The sequence below is a fragment of the Theropithecus gelada genome, chromosome 9 (genome assembly GCF_003255815.1).
Source record: "Theropithecus gelada isolate Dixy chromosome 9, Tgel_1.0, whole genome shotgun sequence".
NCBI classification, from domain to species: domain Eukaryota; kingdom Metazoa; phylum Chordata; class Mammalia; order Primates; family Cercopithecidae; genus Theropithecus; species Theropithecus gelada.
In genome coordinates this window covers 99,728,039-99,741,783 of record NC_037677.1, presented here as the reverse complement: position 1 = coordinate 99,741,783, position 13,745 = coordinate 99,728,039, and the positions used below count along the sequence as shown (strand labels likewise).

Below are 13,745 nucleotides of genomic sequence, written 5' to 3'. Positions count from 1 at the left end.
TATAAGTCCCATACATTCCAACTAGTCTTATTGTTCTCCTTACTCTAGAGGTTATGTGGTTGGAGGGAAAAACCTCAGAGTGTGGTAGACCTGGGTTGGATCCCAGTTCTGCCTTGTACTAGCTCTTGACCACCAGCATGTTAAGCTATGTCTCAGTTTCTTCATTTAATTTTTTAAAAGGCGGGGGGATGTGGTAGGGTTACACTTTTGGCATAAGGTTTAAATGCAATAGTGTACATAAAATGACTAGTGCAGTGACTAGTGTACTCTTTGACTGGTGATACCAAGGTATTAATACACCGAAACTTGAGCTAAAAGGGAAAAAAATCTAAGGAATAAGGAGAAAGATACCAATATTGACCTTATTTACACTTCTATATATTACGGAAAAACCTGGCATGCTTGGTAGATGGCAGTGGAATGTTTAATGCTCTGTTGTGTGTGTGTAAGTATTGCAAATGATCATGAACTTAATAGAAAGTTAAAGCTCTTTTCTGAGCAGCTCTTAACGACAGGGTATTTTGGCAACAGAGCATGTTTCCATGAGCATGTTTACCAGTGTGCTGAAGGAAATAGATTTTGGACAACAGGTCCTTCTTTAAATTAAAAACATTTCTTTATGACAGAGGTGTCATTAATATGCTTCTAATAGATGCAAGGAGAGTTACTTGCCTTTTTGAAACAATAAGAAAGGTAGAAAGAAATAGTTAACTTTTGTAGTTGCACGAAAGACTAAATGTGGTAAATTTCATGAAGTTAAGACAAAAAATTATACATGTAGAATTATTAAATTTCCAGAAGTCTTAACCCCAAGGAAGACTACAGCAACATACTAGTAGGGAGTGGGGGGATGAGTTGTTAATATGTATTTAAGCCCTTCAGAAATATAGAGTGACTCTTGGTTTAGGATTATGAAAATGTAGTATTTCTAACTTGACTCATTTGGGAAATCATAATGACTCCCCCCCCCCCCCACCCAATTACGAAGGCTTGAGTTTTTTGGCTCTTTTGTGAATCTTGTGCTTGGAAATCCAGAAGGAGGTACATTCCAGTTTTTTTTCCAGCTCCAGCACTATAGATTCTGTGCCATTTCAGTAAATCCAGCAATAAGCTCCTTATTTCTGTTATCATTTCAGAATCAGTGGATACCATGGCTAGTGTCCACTCCTTCTCTTTTCTCTGAGAAATTTTCAGGAGGATAAGAATGAACATTTGTTGAACGTGTACTAGAAAATGTACTTTATGTACAATGTACCTTTTAATCCTCACCACAGCCTGCTGAGGTAGGGATTACTAGCAACATTGTACAAAAATGAGGCTAGGCATGATTGCTCACAGGGGTAATCCCAGTGCTTTGGGAGGTTGGAGAGCCCTTGGGCCCAGGAGTTGAAGATCCATCTGTGCAGCATAGTGAGACCTCATCTCTACAAAATAAATAAAGAGTAGCAGGGTGTGGTACAGCAAACCACCATGGCACATGTTTACCTGTGTAACAAACCTGCACATACTGCATGTGTACCCTGGAACTTAGAGGAAAAAAAAAAAAAAAGATTAGCTGTGTGTAGTAGTGCACGCCTGTAGTTCCAGCTACTTGGGAAGCAGAGGGAGGAGGATGGTGTTAGCCAAGGAGTTTGAGGTTTTGGTGAGTTGTGATTGCGCCTGTACCCTGGGCTACAGAGCGAGACCCTGTCTCAAACAAACAAAAAGTCAAAAAATCAAAAAGGCTACAGATAAAATGACCTACATATAGTGTAGGGGAAAGAAATGTCTTTCCTTCCCATCTTAAGTTCATGGCTGTAGCCGCTATAACAAAAGACAGATTAGTGAGAGAAAAGCATACAGATTAATTTAATGTAAGTTTTTTGGGACACGGGAGCCTTCATAAGGAAATTAAGACCTGAAGAAATGAGTAAACCTGTGTATTTTCTGTGACAGGATTGATAAAGAAGTGGATAGTTGTAGAGAAGTATGATTGGACAAAAGGGGGTATGATCTAATGGTAATAAACTGGGAGGAATTTAGTAAGCTCTGTTCATTCAGAATCTTTGCTGCGTCCCTAGGTCTTCAGAGGTAAGGAGGTTCCTTTCCTCTTGGTGTAAGGAGGACACCTCTCAAATGAGAGTAGTATGACCTGCTTTAGGGGAAGGTGAGAAAAATTCTTCCTAGATTTTTTTTTTTTTGAGACGAAATCTTGCTCTCGCCCAGGCTGGAGTGCAGTGGCGCCATCTCGGCTCACTGCAAGCTCTGCCTTCCGGGTTCACGCCATTCTCCTGCCTCAGCCTCCTGAGTAGCTGGGACTACAGGCGCCCGCCACCATGGCCGGCTAATTGTATTTTTAGTTGAGACGTGGTTTCACCGTGTTAGCCAGTATGGTCTCGATTTCCTGACCTCGTGATCTGGCTGCCTCAGCCTCCCAAAGTGCTAGGATTACAGGCGTGAGCCACCGCCGCCAGGCCAATTCTTCCTAGATTTTATGACTTGCTTTAGGGAAGAAGTGGGGTGGTGAGAGTGACCTTCCTGCTTCTGCTGTTTTCTTAAATGCCAAGGTACCATATTTTGGGTTCAAATGTCCTAAACCCTGTCAATAACTAGCAACTGATTTGTTAAAACTCATAACTGGAATTTAAACTCAGGTCAGTTTCTATTTCTCATGCTGCTCCCAGCTTTCAGAACAGAAATTATCCAGTAACTCTAGATGAGATATCAATAAGAGGGAAAAACCTGTAAACAAAAGAGATCATCCTTAATTTTTCCCCCCAAATGAAAACCCTGCCTAGGGCAAAACTGCATCTTTCTTTTGCAGTTGAATTGTAATCTTTATCTTTAGAACACATAGTTAAAACATAGTTTCTCTTTTGCTTAATTTTTAGAAATAATCTTAAAGCTTCATTAAGTCTCAGGATTACTATGTAAGTAGTGTATTAGAAATGTTGTTAGAATTATTATTATTATTATTTTGAGACAGAGTCTTGCCCTGTCACCTAGGCAGGAGTGCAGTGCGGTGATCTCAGTTCACTACAACCTCCTCCTTCCGGATTCAAGCGATTCTCACACCTCAGTCTCCCAAGTAGCTGGGATTACAGGCGTCCGCCACCATGCCTCACTAATTTTTGTATTTTTAGTAGAGACAGGGTCGGCCAGGCTGGTCCAGGCTGGTCCAGGCTGGTCTTGAACTCCTGACCTCAGGTAATCTGCCCTCCTCAGCCTCCCAAAGTGCTGGGATTACAGGCTTGAGCCATCATGCCCCACCAAGAATTCTAAAATTAAACAGTGCATTTTTTTCTCTATTAAAAAATCTTAGGGGGATTGGAAATATATTTTAGGTTCCTCTCTTTTGAATTTTTCTGCCCTCCCCTCCTTTCTAGGCCATATTATTAGCCTCTGGGGAGTTATCCCAAACCTAAGCACTTGGCATTAACAAACCTAAAGTATGGGAGTGGTGACTGAATAAAGCTGTTAAGAATACCAGGGAAGAAATTAAGACAAAGTGGCTCATGGTGTCAGTAAATCAGAGCATTATCTTGCTACTAGCAGAGGCATCTCAGGACCTTTGATCCCTGCCCTCTTGAACATAGTAGATGCACTCTGATCTTGTTTTATTGTTATTGGAATGGACTCAACTCACTTGACATTTAAGTGAACATTTTTTGGATGGTGTGTTTACTTGGACTAGAGTCCAGGGCACTCATCGTGTTTCTCTCAGCAATTGTATATCCTCACCAAACTTACTGGCATTGGAGGTGCTTAAATGGGTGAGAAAAACAATTTAAAGTAAGAAATATTATGCAGTATTGGTGTATTGTCACTACAGACATCTCAAGTCCAGCATTTTAAAAATTTATGGTAAAATATATAGAATATAAAATTACCATTTTAAACCATTTTCAAATATACAATTCAGTGGCACTAAGCACATTCACAAAGTTGCACAATGCTCACCACTATCCATTTCCAGAACTTTTTCATCATCCCAAACAGAAACTCCATACCCATTAAGCAATAACTCCCCATTCCCTCCACCCCTCAGTCGCTAGTAACCTCTAATTTATTTTCTGTCTCTATGAATTTGTGTATTCTAGATATTTCATAAAAGTTAAATTGTACAATATTTGTTTTATGTCTGGCTTATTTCTTTTAGCATAATATTTTTCAAATTTGTCCATGTTATAGCATGTATTACCTTTTGAGACTGAATAATATTCTATTGTAGGTATATACCACATTTTGTTTATCTGTTCATCTGCTGATGGACGTTGGGATTGTCTCCACCTTTTGGCTGTTATGAATAGGCTGCTGTGAACATTGGTGTTTAAGCATCTGTTTGAGTTCCTGCTTCCTGCTTTCAGTTCTTTTGGGTATATACCCAGGAATGGAATTGCTGGATCGTAATGTAAGTCTATGTTTAGCTTTTTGAAGAACTGCCAAACTGTTTTCCACAGTGGCTGTAACATCTTACATCCCCACCAGCAATACATGAATGAGAGTTCCAATTTCTTCACATCTTGGCAATACTTATTTTCAGGTTTCTTGTTGTTGTTTGATAATACTTATCCTACTGGGTGTGAAGTTAAGGTATCTTATTATGGTTTTGATTTAATGTTTCTCTAATGGCTGGTGATATTAAGCATCATTTCATGTGTTTATTTAGTCATTTATATAACTTCTTTGGAGAAATGTCAGTTTTTTTAAATTAGGTTTTTTAAATAACTGGAGTTACATATTCTGCATATTAATGTTTATGTATTCTGGATATTAATCCCTCATCAGATACATGATTTGCAAATATTGTCTCTCATTCTATGGGTTTTCTTTTCCCTCTCTTGATCATGCCTTTTGAGGCACAAAAGTTTTTAATTTTGAAGTCCAGTTTATCTGTTTTTTTCTACTGTTGCCGGTGCTTTTGCTGTCATAGCTGTTAAATCATTCCCAAATCCAATATAAGGAAGATTTTCTGCCATGTTTTCTTCTAAGAGTTTTATAGTTTTAACTCCTATATTTAGGTCTGTGATCCATTTTGAGTTTACTTCTTTTCTTTTCTTTCTTTTTTTTTTTTTGAGACAGGGTCTCTGTCATCCAGGCTGGAGTGCAGTGATGCGATCTCAGCTCACTGCAACCTCCACCTCCCAGGCTCAAGTGATTCTCCCATTTCAGCCTCCCAAGTAGCTGGGACTACAGGCTTGTGCCATCATGCCTGGCTAATTTTTAAATTTTTTTGTAGAAACGGGGTTTCACCATGTTGCCCAGGCTGGTCACTAATTCCTGGACTCAAGCAGTCCACCAGTCTTAGCCTCCCAAAGTGCTAGGATTACAGGCGTAAGACTGCAACTGGCCATGCCTTTTTTTTGTTTAATGAAACCAATGACAAGGTAAAGGTCAGTGTTTGTGCTTTAGCATTTCTTCTTAAAGAAAGATGAAACTCTTCATAATAGTGATGAATTAAGATGGAAGATTAGCTGAGTTGAACTTACTATGGATAATGTGTAAACCAGTTGCATCTATTTGAAGTTCTTACTGTGACGAGTGGTCTCTAAGGAATGTATTTGTTGAAAAGTCTTTGGTACAAACCAAGAAAGGTAACCTTTATCAAAAAGACCAAATAAATTCTCATTGTCCTAGTTCATGAAATAATACTCAGGGCATGCACCTCACAACTTAGAAAATGCGCGTTACCTCACCCTACTGGCTTCCATATTACACGTGCAAGAGATATTTGTATGAGAGAATGAGTGCTTCTAAGTCAGTGAAACCTACCAACCTATATATACCCTCTGACTTTTTTTTTTGGAGACAAAAATTTGCTCTTGTTGCCCAGGCTGAAGTGCAGTGGCGCAATCTCAGCTCACCTCAACCTCTGCCTCCTGGATTCAAACGATTCTCCTGCCTCAGCCTTCTGAATAGCTGGGATTACAGGCATGTGTCACCATGCCCGGCTAATTTTGTATTTTTAGTAGAGATGGGGTTTCTCCATGTTGGTCAGGCTGGTCTCGAACTCCCGACCTCAGGTGATCCACCCATCTCGGCTTCCCAAAGTGCTGGAATTACAGGCATGAGCCACCACGCCCGGCCCTCTGACTTATTCTTGAGAGATTTATCGGTTTGTGAATGGATCAAAAGCATACAAAAGCATACATACAGATTAAAGAACAGAAAAATAGGTGTAGTTTGACTTAAGAATGCATTAATGATCTCCCTTAGTGATCTTTTTTCTTGAGTTTTTGGACTTTTGCCCTCCCCCACAAACAGGGTAGAGTAAGAGAATAAGCTGAGTATTTAAACGGAGAAACTAGGGTAACAGATAAAAAGAAAAAAAAAAAATCCCTCTCCAAAAAGAGATGGTCCCTTAAAAAAAAAGATAACTGTGGTTAATAAAATTATTAATAAAAAGAAATTAGAAAACATTCATAAAACTAAACAAAGTAAAAATCTAATCAGAATATATTATGAGGACCCAACCTCTAAAGGAGATTTGTGATGATGAAATGTGATAATTTTGTCCATCTCTACAAAAAAATGCAAAAATTAGTTGAGCGTGGTGCACGTCTATAATCCAAGCTACTCTGGAGGCTGAGGCAGGAGAATTGCTTGATCCTGGGAGGCGGAGGTTGCACTGAGCCGAGATTGTGCCACTGCACTCCAGCCCGGGCTACAGAATGAGACCTATCCAAAAAAAAAAAAAAAAAAAAGGAAAAGAAATGTGATAATTTCATGCCACATTCATTGAATTGTATCAGCGTTCTGATTAGCATAAACTGAGGTTGACAAAGCCTATGGTGAATAGATTTGCATAGCTGGTAGGTTCATTCTTTATAGTTTTAACTATGAAGCAATAAACGATTAATAGACTACAAAGACTACTGTGATATAGGATTTATACTTTACTTTTTTTCCAAAAGGCATTTGAGGTGACTTGCAAAATTAAGCACATATAAAATGGGGCAAAGGACTAATTTTTTTAAATAAAGCACATAAGAAAATATGCTTCCAAATAGATGTTATCCTTCATATAGTTACCTTGTTAAGGAAAACTTACTCCAATATTGCTTGCTTAGACATTTTAGGAATTCTTTTGGAATTGTTTTCAGAGCCAGCTTATAAACTCAAAACCTGCTTTATTGTTTTACATAGTCATACTTTTTTTTTAAACCCAGCTCGTTTTCCCCATTTATTCGTTAGTTGCTCCAAATAACCCTCACCTCCAATTAAATTCATCACCTGTTGAGGAACAAACATGTGCCACCAGGGAGGATGTCTAGAATAATGTGCCGTAGACTCTAAAAGTAATTTGAAAATAAGAATTCTCAATGTTTTGAGTAGTGGTTGCAATACTAGAATAAATACATATTGCTTCTGGATAAATACAGTTGCTTCTGCATATTGTTTGTTGTTGTTGTTGTTGTTTTGAGACAGGTTCTTGCTCTGTCACCCAGGCTGCAGCACAGTGGTGCAATTGTAGTTTACTATAACCTTGAACTACTTGGCTCAAGTGATCCTCTTACCTCAAACTCCTGAATAGCAAGGACTATAGGTGTATGCCACCATGGCTGGCTAATTTTTAAATTTTTTGTAGAGACAGGGCCTTGCTATGTTGCCGAGTTGGATCTTGAACTGCTGGGCTCAAGCAGTCCTCCTACCCCAGCCCCCAAAAGTGCTAAGACTGTTGATGTGAGCCTTGACACCCAGCCTGGGAGTGATTGTTTTGAATGGGTGAAGGCTCATTTCGATGTGTAGGTTCTATTATGTTTGTTTTTAAACAGACATTATTAGTCATATATCATAATACAGTTTGATTTTCATTTCAGAATTCCATTTTTGTTTCTGTTATTTTGAGATAATTGTCTTTTAGAGAGAGACAGCTTAATTTGGAGCAAATCCATTGATTGTTAGGTAAAAATACTTGTCATTTGTAGTTTGTTTCTTTAAGTGAACTAAGCTTTATTTAAGCTACTTTTGGTGTCATCCCTTATTTAAAAATTTTCTCAGTGGTTACACTGTTTTATTTTCTTTAGCCCAATATACCACCTATCTCTTGCTCTGATTTCCTAAGAATATTAATACCTGATAATAATAACCAGTACTATCTTACCAAAAGAACAATGCTGTTGGTAGAACAGGTTTTCTCATTAAGACTGTGAAGGGGTGGCCTGCCCCTCCACACCTGTGGGTGTTTCTCGTTAGGTGGAACGAGAGACTTGAGAAAAGAAATGAGACACAGGACAAAGTATAGAGAAAGAAAAAGTGGGCCCAGGGGACCGGCGCTCAGCTTTCAGAGGACCCACGCTGGCACCGGTCTCTGAGTTCCCTTAGTATTTATTGATAATTATCTTTACCATCTTAAAGATAAAGGAGTGGCTGGACAATAGGATCATTGTAGGGAGGAAATCAGCAGTAAGACATATGAACAAAAATCTCTGTGACATGAATAAGTTTAAAGGAAAATGCTGTGCCTTGAGATGCATATGCAAACATCTCCATAAACCTTTTAACAGCATTGTTTCAGCCTATCACATGGGGAGAAACCTTGGACAATACCTAGCTTTCCTAGGCAGAGGTCCCTGGGACCTTTGGCCGTGTATGTGTCCCTGGGTAGTTGAAATTAAGGGAATGGTGATGACTTTTAACCAGCCAGCTGCCTTCAGGCACTTGTTTAACAAAGACATATCCTGCACAGCCCAAAATCCATTAAACCTTGAGTCACCACAGCACATGTCTCTTGCAAGGACAAGGTTGGGGGTAGGGTCACAGATTAACAGCATCTCAAATACAGAACAAAATGGAGTCTCTTATGTCTACTTCTTTCTATATAGACACAGTAACAGGCTGATCTCTCTTTTCCCCACAGACTGTAATATTGACAACATAGTATAGTTCTGTATATATATAGTATAACATATATACTATATATGTTATATAATATATATAGTATAATTCTGTATGTGCGATACATAATACTTGTGTACACTTCTGCTATTTAAAATGTTTTATGAAAGAACAATTTTAAAACTTTCTGATTTGATAAAATTTATTAAGTTTGGTGATAATAAATTAGGGAAGATGGATGAAACAAGAATCCAAAATAGCAAAAGTTGTTAAAGCTGTGTGATGTGTTTAAAGCAGCTCATTACATATTTCCTCTACTTTTGTGTGTATGAGTAAAAATATCCTTAATATTAAATTTAAAAATAATGTGGCAGAAACTAAAAAAATACCAATAAAGTTTTTTTTTTTTTTTAAAGAGGCATTTAAATGTTAAGATCCTGTAGTCTTTTCATTTCCATTTGAGATATTATAGCCCTTGTTATTTTAGCTGCTTTACTTCTTTTTCTTAAACTTCAGAATTTCTTACAGTACCTTCCTCAGGAAATAAAGTACTATTTCTACAGTCAGGCAGTGCTTTTGAGGTGGTCCCTCCATGTTAGGAAATAATTTAAAAATAATACTCCAGTGCATTATCTTACTTGTAGATGAAAGCCTTTGTATTCATTGAGATAAACATCCTCAAACTATTATTTTTAGACATATATTACATATGAAATATATGGCATATTTTAGGTGTATATTACTTTTTAGATAGCTTTTTAATATATGAGTCTATACTTAGTTTCCAAGCTTTGATTCCCTTAGTTTCCAAGCTTTGATTCCTTTTATGTCAAGTCTGTATCCCAGTTAAAGTTTTCACTAATACGAAATTAATCTCTCTGAATTGCAATAACACTTGGTTTGTTTCTAGATTAGGAAATGTAAAAGATTGCTTAATAAAACCCATTTCATCTCCATTACATGGTAAGTGATAGAATCAATTACTAGTGTTTATGATCTTTACTTTTTATTGCCAATTATATAAGCATTCAAATGTAGGCCATATTTTTTGTGTGTGAATGTCATGTAATAATATTAGTGGCATCAGTGAAGTTATTAAGATGATTTTTTCACTCCCAGCATCCAGGCTATTTTCTTTTTTTTTTTTTGGAGACAGAGTCTTACTCTGTCACTCAGGCTGGAGTGCAGTGGCACAATCGCAACTCATTGCAACTGCCGCCTCCCGGGTTCAAGCAATTCTCCTCCTCAGCCTTCTAAGTAGCTGGGACTACAGATGCACACTGCCATGCCCGGCTGATTCTTTTGTATTTTAGTAGAGATGGGGTTTCACTGTGTTGCCCAGGCTGGTCTTGAACTCCTGAGCTCATGCAGTCCACCTGCCTCGGCTTCCCAAAGTGCTGGGGTTATAGGCGTGAGCCACCGCGCCTGGCCAAAGGCTATTTTCAACATGACTAAACTTGTTTTCAACATAGTAATAACATAATAGCTACCTTTGATTCATTATCTCCTTTCTGCTTACACATTCTCTGGATGTTTGTTTTATCATGCAGATAATGGCCAATGAGGAAAGGACAAATGATAATAGAATCAAGTTGTGTAGCAAAGATTTAGATTAAACCTTATGAATAAGACACTAATACTGTAGTGGGTTACCTAAGCAGATCATGAGGACGTTGTGATTCTGTCACTGGGAACATTTGTTCTGTTTTGATAATCAAGTGAAGAAATCAGATTCAGACGATTATAGGGGTCCACATCAAGTGACCACATAGAGGTTCTTTTATTTTCTGTTTTTAATCCACTTCCTCAGTTTTTTCCTCGGGATGAATAGACTGACATTACCCAGAATACTTTGTTATTAAAGAATGAATTTATTTCCATCTAGATTTCCAATTCATTAAGTACCTAAAGGGGTCTGTTTATTTCCTTAAGACTCTTTGAAGAAGATAGTCAAACATTTCAATTAAATAGGATAGATAATGTATGTGGAAGTATATGACCTAAAGTATAGGCTGGGGGTGCACACTGTTGGCCCATGGACCCAACTTAGACCACAGACCATAGTTTGGCTGAAAGACTTTTTGTTTGTCTAATTGGGTCGGTATTTTTATTTTTATTTATTTATTTATTTATTTATTTATTTTTGAGACAGAGTCTTACTCTGTCACCCCGGCTGGAGTGCAGTGGTGCGATCTCAGCTCACTGCAACCTCTGCCTTCTGGGTTCCAGTGATTCAGGCACATGCCACCAGGACAGGTGTGCGCCACCACACCCAGCTAATTTGTATTTTTTAGTAGAGACAGGGTTTCACCACATTGGCCAGGCTGGTCTCGAACTCCTTACCTCGTGATCCACTTGCCTCGGCCTCCCAAAGTGCTGGGATTACAGGCGTGAGCCACCATGCTGGCCTAATTGGGTCAGTATTACACAATTGAGAGATTACAGGTAAAAGTCTAGGTTGGCTGTTACCACACAATTGGGAACATTTGGCTCCCATTCCCACAGGGAAGTCAACTACACTTGAGTAGCCACTTTCTTCTCTAGACAAGATGTACACCCTCATATATCCCACTTCACACATTAATTCACTTGCCTAGTCTTGACATAGATGTTTGTAATGTATTAGCTGAATCTGAATTTCAGAGAGTTGTCAGGTAAACTTTATAGTACCTTGAGAAATTGGTTATAAAAATGAGTTATCTGTATAAGCCTGAATAAATCATACATAAATCATGCATAGTTTTTAAGAAGACTTCCTGGGCTGGATTGATTGGCCCCCTTTTTGTCCCTCTATACTTTCTTAGTCATTTGATTAGTCTTATTGATCTCCTAAAACTTATTATAAATATCTAAGTGTATATCCCCTGTAATATACCATGAGCTATGAGCTCCTTCAAGGCCCAGGATCATACATTATTTTGTTTTTTGTTCTCAGCTTCTAGTACCTGGTACACACTAGGTATCCAAATGTTTGTTAAATTCCTCTAACTTTAGTACAGGCATTTGAGTGCTATGGTCTGTTTATTTTTGGAAAAAAATATATATTAGCTATTTCTGTTTTTGTATTTGTATTACAGGCAGCTCCTTTGGTTAAAGATGATTTTTAAAAGTTATCTCAATAATTTTCAATTTTTCTGTCTTAAATTGAAAACAGTACTGAAAATACAAGATCTTTGTAAGTATACAGATTCTCAGATAGGATATTTTTGAATTAGGTATTTTTTTCATTTTATTTAAAAATATTCTTCTAATCTTAATATTTTTAAAACAAATGACTCTTAATTACCATTTAATTTTGCATTTGCTTGCAATAAACTGAAATTGGCAGTCACTCAAAGTCCACTTATTTTACTTATTTACACATCTAGTCATTTGGGAGTGTGTTTTACTTTGTATTACTAGAAGTATTGCCATGATATCTAGCTGTTTTAAGTAAATTAAAAATAAGGCCATTTTAGGAAATTTGCTTTGAAAATTTAGAAAGATATGAAAATATCTTTTTTAGGTCATTTGTGATCTCTTAGGTTAGAGATAGAATTTTTGCCTGTGTCTATTTATTTATTTATTTATTTTGTTTTGTTTTGTTTTGTTTTGTTTTTATTTTTTGAGACGGAGTCTCGCTCTGTCACCCAGGCTGGAGTGCAGTGGCCAGATCTCAGCTCACTGCAAGTTCCGCCTCCCGGGTTCACACCATTCTCCTGCCTCAGCCTCCCAAGTAGCTGGGACTACAGGCGCCCGCCACCTCGCCCGGCTAGTTTTTTGTACTTTTTAGTAGAGACGGGGTTTCACCGTATTAACCAGGATGGTCTCGATCTCCTGACCTCGTGATCCGCCCGTCTCGGCCTCCCAAAGTGCTGGGATTACAGGCTTGAGCCACCGCGCCCGGCTCCTGTGTCTATTTAATGTGTAGGATTTTCATATAGTTTTGGAAAATGGAAAAAAGTCCTCGGGCATTTGTTTATATGATAATTGGAAAGATCTCACTTAAAATTTTCTCAGAGAAAAATGTGCGTTATCACCTTTTCTAGTTAGAGGCCTAGAGAACCAACATTATGTAACCTACAACTAAATAGATGAGCATGTTGATGTTGATCATACTTAAACATAAAAGCAAATGACTATTCTTGGGTGGTTGAGTTGCTTTTTTGGTTTTCATTGTGACTGCTGGTAGTGTTGTAATGCTTTTAGGACTTTTAGACATTACATCTGGTCATTTGTGCTCTTTGGTTGAGTACCCCAAAAATCTAAGAATTGGAGGAGCCCAGTGACATGTTTTCAAAAACCTAAATGTCTCTAGGGAAAATGACTCCCTATAAAGTTAAACATAATGCATATCTTTAAAGTGTCAGTATACTTAATGGATTATGTATCTTCAACTCAGTTATTTTACTGGACTAGGTAGTTTCTTTTAACTTTATAGAGTATATATTGGCTTACTAAGGGCAGATTTCCACTGACAATCAAAATTTAAAAATTTCCTTCCATTCCAAATTTAGATATCTGGTTAGATTTTTAGCAGTGTGCAGTTGATTGTAGTCATCTTGATAATGATGACTAGAATCTTGATAATGACTAACCTAGTAGTTAGGTATAGGTAGACTCAGCTAAAATGGGTACTTGGAAGCAAGGTGAGGCCACTCTGGTTTGTTTTTATATCCTTTATTCAGTCTGTTTCACTACCCATAGTTTAATTTTAAACACCATTTCCCAGCTGCATTCAGTTTCTATTGTGTTAGCCTGAAATGTGCTAGAGAAAATAAACTAAGACCAGTAGACTTATTTTTCTGTTTGTCTTTTGACTTAACATTTTAGGATCAGACTTGGCTTGCATTCCAGACTCAGGGTGCCAGAAAAGTAAATAATACACAATAATATTCAATACCCTTGTTTTGTTATGGCCAATTAGGCTAATTTTAGTGATGGTCAGA

General features: G+C 37.7%; 1 protein-coding gene across 31 annotated transcripts in view; it reads left to right on the top strand.

Annotated features, from left to right (window-relative positions):
• Positions 1 to 13,745, top strand: part of NT5C2 (5'-nucleotidase, cytosolic II) — a 111,524-nt gene that overhangs the window by 72,063 nt on the left and 25,716 nt on the right. The gene's annotated exons all lie outside the window — the stretch shown is intronic.